Source organism: Phaseolus vulgaris, chromosome 3, assembly GCF_000499845.2.
Source record: "Phaseolus vulgaris cultivar G19833 chromosome 3, P. vulgaris v2.0, whole genome shotgun sequence".
NCBI lineage: Eukaryota > Viridiplantae > Streptophyta > Magnoliopsida > Fabales > Fabaceae > Phaseolus > Phaseolus vulgaris.
This window is the reverse complement of record NC_023757.2, coordinates 12,739,398-12,750,394: the sequence shown is the minus strand read 5'-3', so window position 1 is coordinate 12,750,394 and position 10,997 is coordinate 12,739,398.

The following is a 10,997-nucleotide window of genomic DNA, read 5'->3' as shown; positions in this document are numbered from 1 at the left end:
GAGTCTAAAATGTTTTTTTAATGAAGAGATTAAGAACTGTATAACGCTAAAAGAACTTTCAGTGATAAGAATGTCATTAACATAAATTAGAACAAATAATGTAATAGTGTTATCAGTTTTGATAAATAGAGAAGAATCTAATTTAGTTGAAGAAAAACCAAGGGAAGAAAGAGTAAGACTTATCTTTTGAAACCAAGAACGTGGTGCTTATTTAAACCCAAATATCGCTTTGTGAAGCTTGCATACCAATTTGAAACCACTCTGAAAACTTGGAGGTTGAAGCATGTAAACGAATTCTTGGAGATCACCATAGATAAAAGTGTTGTTGATGTCAATTTGGTTGACATGCCATTGTTTGGATAGAGATATAGTTAAAATGATGTGAATGGTTGCACGCTTAACCACGGGACTGAACGTTTCAGAGTAGTCAATTCCTGCATGTTGATGGAAGCCTTTAGCTACAAGTCTAGCTTTGTGACGTTGGAAAGATGATGTGAGTTGATTTTAGATTGTTCCATTTTAGAGGTGACACTTTATTTATGATTGAGATTTTTAACAATTATATGGTGAGACCTACGGAAGATTCCCACTGGACACGAACTTAACCAAGTGGAAGTAAGTGTGGAGGTTCACTTCCAAAGACAAAAAGGAAAATCACATAATAAGGTGACAATGATGCATAGTACGGAAATTGAAAGACATGAAAAGAAACACAATAGCATGACGGAAACCGAAATGAAGAATGAAGCAAAACAAATATGGGAAACACAAATGAAAGTGGCGTGTGGAAATGGTAAAAGAGATGAAAGGAAGAATGCTTATGGAGATGGAAGAGAGTTGGACACGCCACTTAGAGTGTGGTTCTCCAAGATGAGTGTAGAGGTCCGCCAATTGAGAGCTCTCAACTCACTCAAGACAAGACCTAATGATGGCATTTTCATGTGTTCTTCTTGAATCAAAGTAGTAAAACGTGATGCGGAAGCAATGGGTGAGTGAAGCAAAGCCCTCCTAGGAGTTGTGTTGGCTTTGAAGGTGCATGAGGAGTGTGATGTTTGAGTGGTTCGGCCAGCTCAAGGGAGAAAGGTGAAAGGATTGAAGTTTATAGCCTAGATTTCTAGGAGAAGTAAAGCTAGTGCACAAAATTGGCAGCATAACAATACTCAATTAAACTTGCAAAATACAATGAGATAGCCTTCCTATTTATAGGCCATCTTGGACGTAAAAGGTAAGCTACTTTCTAATGAAAAGAAAACAAAAATTAAATGTAAAACCTAAGCTATGTGCCATGTGCAATGACCGGCCACACTAACCTAGTTTCTAGAATGTTTCCTTCACAAAGTGCTTTCTACACTATCCTATCTACTAAGTACCCCTAATGGGCCTTTATGCAACAAAGCCTTCTTTTCCCAAACCGTAGCTTGGCTCATGTGTGTGTGAAACTAGACGGTCTAGGACTCTTCATAGATGCTCCTTATGTAGCCATGGCTAGACGCTCCCTTGTGAAGCTAGACGCTCCATTTGGAAGACTAGACGCTCCTTTGAGAGGCTAGACGCTCCTTTGTGAAGCTAGTCTTAGTCTTTTGGCTTTCATAGTGTGGTGAGCTTGGGCCCTCTTCCATCATCCCCTCCCTCTTGAAAAGGATTTGTCCTCAAATCCAATGCTTTTGCTTAGGGGAATGGTTGTGGCTGGATGGTGTCCATCATCTCCTCCTTCTTTTGAGAAGATCTATCCTCAGATCTTCAGGCTTGATCTCGGATAGCAGCATCTTGTTTCTTCAAAGCTTGTCCTCCTGGATCAAACGTCCACCTATAGAAATAATCAAATAAAGCATAGGTGTTAGTTTGCAAATTAATTTTACTAGGTTGCCATTGTTGTTTGTCTTTTGGTGTTGGCAACCTTGGACAAGATTTAATCATCTTTTGTATTTTAAAATGGTCATTTGTGGTTACTTTCTCTTGAGGCATAAATCCTATAGGAGATGGTAACAACTTAAAAGAAGAAAGATGATTGAGCACACACATAACTTTAAAAGTGGAAGTAGTTTTGTGAACTACTTGATGGTATGTTTGCTCATCTCTAAAATTGTGTGTGCACTTCATGATTATTCTAGGCATAATAGAAAGAGCTATATTTTCAAAAATATTTTGACCATGCGTTTGAGGATGGTAAGCATTTAAAGTGTGCAACTTAGTTGCAAGTTTTCCAAAGGAAATCCTCAAATCATGGTTTGCGAAAGTTGGAGCTCTATTCAATACTATGCTTGAAAATAAACCATGAAGATGTATCACTTCTCTAGAGAAGAGTTTATCCATAACCATGAAGATTGAATTAAAACCTTTTGTTGTCCTAGGGAGTTTTAAAATGAAATTTGTATCTTCCCAAGGATCATTTGCAAAAGGTGAAGGAGTATAGAGTTCATGAGACTTCACTTTAGGTGTAGTTTGAAAACATGAGTTGTACTTAAAGTAATGTCTTTGAACCTCTTTTCTCATGGGTGACAAAAGTTTTCCTCTTAAAAGCTCTAGCGTTTGATCAACTTTCTTTTGTCCCATGAGTTCTCCTTCTTGATCTATGCAAGCTTCTTGTAAGGACTTTTCTTGTGTGCTCATGCTTGCAAGTGTTCCTTTACAAAAGGAAAGGCTAGGTTGTTCAACAAGAAGCATGTTTGTAAAGGTATTTTCAATATGCTTGACTTGTTGAATGACCTTGTGGGAAGGAACACTATTCTCCCACGCCTTTTGTTTCCCAAAATTTTTTTCTTTTTCTATTTTTTCTTCATCCCTTTTGTGTTTCATTTGTATTTGGTCTTTTACCACTTGGGAATGTGGTAAAGGGCTAAGTACAAACCTTTTATGCTTGTGGATAAAAGAAATCTCGTTAGTTAGACCATTATGTGAGGTTTTCTTATCAAATTGCCATGGTCTACCTAATAAGATGTGGCAAGCTTCCATAGGTACTACATCACATAAAACATTGTCTTTGTAGTTGCCTATAGAAAACTCGATTTCCACTTGTTGGTCTACACGTAGTTCTCCATCCTCATTGATCCATTGTAAATTGTAAGGTTGTGGATGAGGAACTACTTGTAGTTGTAATTTTTCAATCAATCTAGTGCTACAACAATTGCAGCATGACCCACCATCCACAATAAGAGAGCATATATTTTCTAAAACATTGCATCTAGTATAAAAAATGTTCTCTCGTTGTGTCTCAATGGGTGCACTAGGTTGATTGTGGAGGATTCTTTGAATCATCAATAAGTCCCCCTCCAAGGGATCAATCCTTTCTCCTTCCCCTTTTTCTTGGGTACTAGGTTCATCTTCACCACTTGTGTATTCATCTTTTCCTTTTAAAAACAAAATTCTTTGGTTTGGACATTGTGCTTGCACATGCCCTCTTCCAAAACATTTAAAACATTTGGTGTCCCTAGCACGGATGTATGGGGTGGAGGGATCTTTTACTAAGGGTTTGGTAGTCTCTTTGGGTTCGTCTCTAGGTGTACTACCCTCCCTTTTAAAGTCTTTCTTGGGATAAGAGTTGGAGTAAGAACCTACCCTTTGACTTGAAGTTTTGCGTAAATTTTGTTGTTCGACTTTAATGCAAAGTTGAACCAAATCATTCAAGTCTTGATAGGGTAATAGTTCTACTCTATCCCTTATCTCAAGGTTGAGCCCACTTAGAAACCTAGATATGGTGGTGGTTTCTTCCTCTCTAATGGATGCTCTCATCATGTAGAGCTCCATTTTCTGTCTATACTCTTCCACACTTAAGTTCTTTTGTTGGAGTCTTTGGAGCTTGTCCATCAACTCCCTATGGTAGTAGGAAGGTATGTGGCGACGTCTTAGGGCTCCCCTAAGGTCATTCCAATATTCTATGGAAGGCTCCCTATGAAGACGTCGGTCTCTCTCTAAAAAGGTCCACCAATACATGGCATTGCTTTGGAAACTAAGGGTTGCTAAGGGTACCTTCCTTTCTTCACTCACCCTATGGCAAGCAAAGAGTTGCTCTACTTTCATCTCCCAATCTAGGTAGGCCTCTACATCTTCCTTACCATAGAAATGGGGTAGGTCTACCCTTACTTCCTTTGGGCTCTCTTGCTCCCTTTGTCTAGTTCTTCTAGGGGGTGGTTGGTAGTAATCATTAATTCTAAGGCTTCCCTCCCCTAGAGTTGCAATACTTTGTGATGCATGAGTATTTGTTTTTTTTTATTTTTGAGATTTTTGGGATTTCTCTTCTTGAGCTCTAGCCAACTCATTAATTTTGTTTTCATTCTCCAATTGTCTAAAAGAGATTAATTGTACCGCTTGGGATACTTCTTTTAAAAGAGTTTTCAAAGATTTTACTTCACTTTCTATAGACTTTGGAGAATGAGAAGAAGAAAACATGGCTAAAACTTTGTGTATATAGGTGTTTTACTTGGAGAAAGTTTAGGAAAGTTAGAGAAGGGAGTTTTCCAGGTAAGGGAGGTGAGTCACAATGGACTACTTAAGTACCAAGCCTTTTCCTTGCCAAAAACTTTCCTCCAATGACTTCACACAAAATTTTCTCTTAGTAGAACACTTAGAACACAAGAAGTTGAGAAATCAAAAAGCAAGAAAACTATGTAAGCTAGATATGCAGCAAAACTAGTCGGTATAGCACAAAATTAAACAATACTAAACATGCAAAACGTTTCTACCAAAACAAAAGAAATACAAGTTCAAACAAGCAACAAATTACTAAGCAAAAATGACTATGCTATTCGGCCCTAGGTGAGGCTTCTTGGACACTTTGAGCCCTTGAAGACACACTCACCGTCTAAAACGTAATTTAAAAGAGGTAATTAACAATAAACCAAGTTGTAAAGGAGATAAGAAAACCCCCTTTGTTGTTCCTCTTTTTGGTTAGTGCACTTTCTTTGTTGTCTTGATTGTTGATCTTCTAGGTGTTTGTAGTGTTTGTTTCAAGGAAGCTTGTTTCGGCCTTAGCTTTGACTCCTCCTTAGAAAGTTGGCTTTAATTCTCCAATTTCCAGCACCTATTCACAAGGGCTTAACCTTAAACCAAGTCAATTTCCATGCACATAAGCACCAAGAGAGAATTAAATTCCAGCACCCAAAATGAGAGGTCAAGAAATAAAAGCAAGAAACAAATTTAATTGAAAGAAAACAGTACCACCAAAAGGATTTATAATATGACAACTTAGAAAGAGATTCAAGAAATTAAAGCAAACAATTAAAGGTACTCAATAAAAGTTGGCACACAAAAGGAATTCCTAAAGAAAAGCACTAGATTAGATGACCAAATAAAAAAACAGCACCACTGGAAAATGTTGTGGGCCAGAAAACGTGTTTGTTCCCCGATTTATGCTGAGCTGTAATTGTAAAATTTGTTTCTGAAATTTGGATGCAAGAAAATTCAGGATCTTATCTAAATTTTGGCTTTGGAATCACCTAAAACGCATGCACCATTTTTTTTTTAATAATTTTTGCAAATTTGGTGTGCAGTTAGGCCAGCTGGAGCGCTCAAGATTTGCACTCTGATTTTGTAAGATTTATCATTTTTTTTCTGTTGCTTCTTTTGACCTCATTCTTTTTTTGTCTTTTCTATAACACCTTAAACTTGCATTTTCCAGAAAATCAGAATTTTCCTATGGGTGGAAAAAAAATTTTAAACAAAACAGCCCAGAACAGAGAGATGATACAGGGGAAATCTGGAAAACTGGAAGAAAACAGCAAGATAACCAAATTAACACAATGGAAAATGTAAGAATGGAAATTGTGTAAGAACTAAGACACAATTATGAACTCAAACTAAAAATAAAAAGCACCAAAGGATCAAAATAACAGCAGATTAAAGCAATATAAAGAGACCCAAAAGCAAGAAACAATCAAGCCAATAATAGGACTACTAAGAATTGTTGACAAATATGGATTCACATGACTTGACACAACATTTATAGATTCAGAAAATAAAGACTCAAAGCATAAAATGAAGCAATTATAAGAAAGCAATAAGGACTCAATTTCCTAAAAGAAAAACAGCCACACAATGGTGTAAGGAATCCTATCACAAGCTGCACAGAATTTGTTCAAGATCAATTGAACAATTGTGCTTTGGTTGGATCTTCCATAAGCACACCAAGAACAATTTAAAATATAAAAACAGCAAGACAAGTAAGGAATTGAAATGACAAAGATGAAATAAAGAAGAACTGAAATTAAAAGACCAAGCTACTCATCTTGAAGAACCAAAAGCTTATGATACCAAATGATGGCATTTTCATGTGTTCTTCTTGAATCAAAGTAGTAAAACGTGATGCGGAAGCAATGGGTGAGTGAAGCAAAGCCCTCCTAGGAGTTGTGTTGGCTTTGAAGGTGCATGAGGAGTGTGATGTTTGAGTGGTTCGGCCAGCTCAAGGGAGAAAGGTGAAAGGATTGAAGTTTATAGCCTAGATTTCTAGGAGAAGTAAAGCTAGTGCACAAAATTGGCAGCATAACAATACTCAATTAAACTTGCAAAATACAATGAGATAGCCTTCCTATTTATAGGCCATCTTGGACGTAAAAGGTAAGCTACTTTCTAATGAAAAGAAAACAAAAATTAAATGTAAAACCTAAGCTATGTGCCATGTGCAATGACCGGCCACACTAACCTAGTTTCTAGAATGTTTCCTTCACAAAGTGCTTTCTACACTATCCTATCTACTAAGTACCCCTAATGGGCCTTTATGCAACAAAGCCTTCTTTTCCCAAACCGTAGCTTGGCTCATGTGTGTGTGAAGCTAGACGGTCTAGGACTCTTCATAGATGTTCCTTATGTAGCCATGGCTAGACGCTCCCTTGTGAAGCTAGACGCTCCATTTGGAAGACTAGACGCTCCTTTGAGAGGCTAGACGCTCCTTTGTGAAGCTAGTCTTAGTCTTTTGGCTTTCATAGTGTGGTGAGCTTGGGCCCTCTTTGATGGAGATCAAGCCCAAGAGAACATGGAGGCCACTCATCAAGCTCAAGAAGAGGTGGAGGCACAAATGGAGGACGCCCATGGAGGTCAAAGTCCACCTCAAAGGATTACAAGAAGCATGTTCAAAGCCTTGGGAGCTAGAGGACATTTATTTTCTCTTTTTGTAGTGTCTTTAGTTGAAGGTGCTTAGAGGGAAACCTTAGAAACCTCTTTTGTTATAGCATCTTTTAGGTTTTAGTTAGGAGCTTTAGGGGGGTGTATTAGTAGATAGGTGTAGGAGTAGAATAGGGGGTGCCAAAGTGAAGGAAAGGATCACACCTTCCTTGCTTTGCAAATTAGCGCCGGTTCTAGATGGTTTTGGGAGGGAATTTTGAATTGTTTAGCTTTCATTTTTCAGCACCTTAGGCTATAAATAGAGGTGCCTTCCTTGTAAAATTGAGATTTGAATTCATCTAAAGAAACTATACTCAAAATTGGAGTGAGCATTTGGAGAGCTTTTGAGCTTCTACTCTAGTCTTATCTTGAAGGACCATGGTTTCCTCAAGTGGCGGCTTGCACACTCATCTAGGAGCATCCATACTTCTACTGGCGTGATCATCCAACCTATCTTCCATCTTCATGAGCATTCTCTTCTCCTTCCTTTCTTCTTCTTCAATTTGTTCATGTTGCCTTGAGTTTTGAGTTGTTTTTTGTTTCGGTTCCTTTAATTTTCCAGCACCTATATTCTGTTTGTTTCTTAATTCTGTTCGGTACTTTTGTTTTTGATTCAATTCTGTTGGGTGTCTTCTTTTTATTTTCCTTTGTTGATTCAATTTGACAATATTTGGTTCATCCAAATGAGTTTGGGATTTGGTACTTGTTATTGGTGAGTTCTTGATTTTAGAACCATGATCCAACTTCTAAGAAAGTGCCTCTATATTTTCCAGCTCAAGGTGATTCCTCAAAGTGTCAAGAATCTTGTTCTATGTGGCTATTGGAACCACATCACTCTTCCATCACCTAATGCTTAGAGCAAACTAGCCTCACACAATTTGTGCAGAGTTTTCCTTCTTTTATAAATTCAACATGCAAATACAAGAAGTATGGCACCCTATTTATAGGAGATGGTTCCTTGAAAAACAAGAAGCAAGGGTAGGATGGGAAAAGCAAAAGAAAGGTGCGGCCTTAGCATTGACCAAGTCAATGTCGCACCATAAACCTAAACTTCTAGAAGTTAGGTCAAAATCCTACCCTAAAGGTTATGCTCAAGCTCAAGTGATAAGCACACCCCCTATTATGCTAAAGGAAACTTATTCTACTGAAATTACAAATAAAGACAATAGTTGATGCTCTGCCCCCAAGGCTTGTGCTCTACTCCTTGTGATCCTCTAGGGCAGGCTAGGCCTTGAAGCATTGTTTAGAGATGAATCCTGACCTAGCCCCGTGTCTTGAGTCATGCTCCTAGTCATCCTCCTAGAAGGTTGGGCTTGGTCAGTGGGCGCACTCTCTTCTAGGTCCTCATCAAAAGATCCATCAGACTTATGCTTAGTTTTGAAAACCCATTTATACCCAATTGTTTCAATATCATATGGTGCTTGGGTGAGTGTCCAAATGTCATTAGCTTGTAGATCATCTTACTCTTCTTTCATAGACACAACCTAGTTGGGATGTTGTAGAACTTCTTTTGATTGTTGAAGAAAAAACAGTGACCTCAACATTAGAGGAAAAAACATGTGGCTTAAAATTCGAGATTTTCCTCTTATGATCATGAGATGAATGTTCTGAGCAATGGGAGAGGTAGTAGTGGTTGGATGTTGTGGTGATAAGTTGGGAGAAGTAGTGGAGATGATTGGAGATGGGAGTGAGGTAGGGGATGATGGTAGTTCATATGAATGAGAGTTGATATCATTTAAAAAATGAGAAGGGGAGAGGGTAGAGGATGATGGAGATGTAGATGAAGTAAATCAATAATAGTTAAAGAAGTTGGAGATGAAGTAGCATGCGAGGAGAAGTTAACAATATCAAATGAGATTAAACATGTTGAATATGGAAAATTAGATTCATTAAATACAACATGACAAGTGATGTATTGCTTACCTACTGTGGAGACACATGCATGTCATTTGTAGTAAGGACTGTAGCCAAGAAATGAGTAAAGACAAGAACAAAATTGAATTTATTCTTATTAAAAGCTCTCATGAAAGGGTAACATGCAGAACCAAAAGTTTTATAAAAAGAGTAATCAGGTTGTTTCTTAAAAAGCAGATGATAAATATTATCAAACTTGATAATTGGTGATGGTAATGCATGAATAATTGTCACGATAGTAGTTGAGGCTTCGCCCAATATTTTAGAGGAAGAGATGCATGAGCCAAAAGAGTTAAACCTACATCTGTAATGTGGCGATGGTTTCGTTCAATTGACCCATTTCGCTAATGGGTGTAAGGACGTGTTAAATGATGATTAATTCCATTTTCATTAAGATATGACTTTAAGCTCAAAAATTCTTTAGTGTTGTCAATTTGAAAAGTTTGAAGATGAAAACCAATTTGTTTTTCAGCAAAGAATTTGAAAGATTTAAGAACTATGGCAACTTGGGACTAACGTTGTAATAGATAAAACCAAGAATATTTTGTGTAGGCATCAAGAAAGACAATGTAGTAGTAAGAACCATTAGAAGAAGCAATGGGAGATGGTCCTCAAATGTCTATATAAACGAATTGTAGGGGTGTAGTGTAAACAGTGTATGAATCAGAGAAGGGTAACTAATGAGCTTTGCCAATAATGAAAAAGTCACATAAATGGTTTTTTTTAAAAGAAAACAAATGTAACAGTGCTTCATAAAATGATGAATAACAATACCATTAGCATGACCAAATCGTTCATGCCATAATGTATATGTAACATTTGCAGGTAAAACAATATTGATATTAGCAGTTGGTTGAGAGATAGGAATGAAATATGAAAATATTGTTACAATTGATGGCTTAAACAAAGGGGGGGTGAATTGTTTATAAAAGCTTTACGCAAATATTTGATTAAGAATGAATCTTTATTAACCAATCATAAATAAAAAAAACTAATGAAGACAATTAAACAATGATTCAGAAAGCTGTTCCAGAATTTTAATCGGTTGTTTATAGCAGCAACAGAAAATGAATTTACACAAACAGTTATGAGAGTTAAGAGATAGAGAGATTCACACAAACAGATTATACTGGTTCACTCAACCCTGAGCTACATCCAGTCCTCAGTCAAACCATTGAGTATTCCATTATGTAACCAATCACATATTACAACAACACACCACAAAAAGGTGACTTTGAATCCCACTAAGCCTACTCACCTCCTTTGCAACACTTCACACCTCAAGCCAGAATCCCACTGACTTTACAGGATTTTACCAACACTTACACAGGTTTATCAAAGTACAATTACAGAAAACTAAGCAAGAATAGAAAACACCTGGAATTACAAAACCAGAAGCCCTATGATCAGTTCTTGCACCAGAGCAAAGCTTTAACAGCAATCTTGCTAAACTTTGAAAAGCTTCTTTCAAAAAGCGAATCTTTAAACTCTCTCTTGATTCCACAATATTGTGTTAAACTCGTATATCAAACATTTGAAAGAAGGCTATATTTATAGCATTTGAAATCTATTCGTTTAAGGCAACATAACAGAGTCAAATCAGTTTTGTTCTCGTTTAAAACAGTTGAAACAGGTTTTCAAAAAATTGTTAGCGCAACACTCATTTAACTGGTTGAAACCACGATTTAACCGGTTGAATGAGTCAGGTAGTTACATAACCAATTCAAAAAACATTTTCAAAACCTCATTGCCAGCTAAGTGACAAACAACCGATTGTCTCGACAATTCAACCAGTTGTTTTCCCTTTGCATGGAAAAACACTTTGTTTCTTTTAAAACTTGTTGATGAAGCTTTGTGTAGGAATCAAGAACTAACCTTACAAAGATTCTAAACACCCTTATATAAACCCAAACCTAAAAAGCAGCACAGTTTCAAACTTCATGTGGATTTGATACATCAAAGCTCCCATCTTTAACAATCTCCCCCTATTT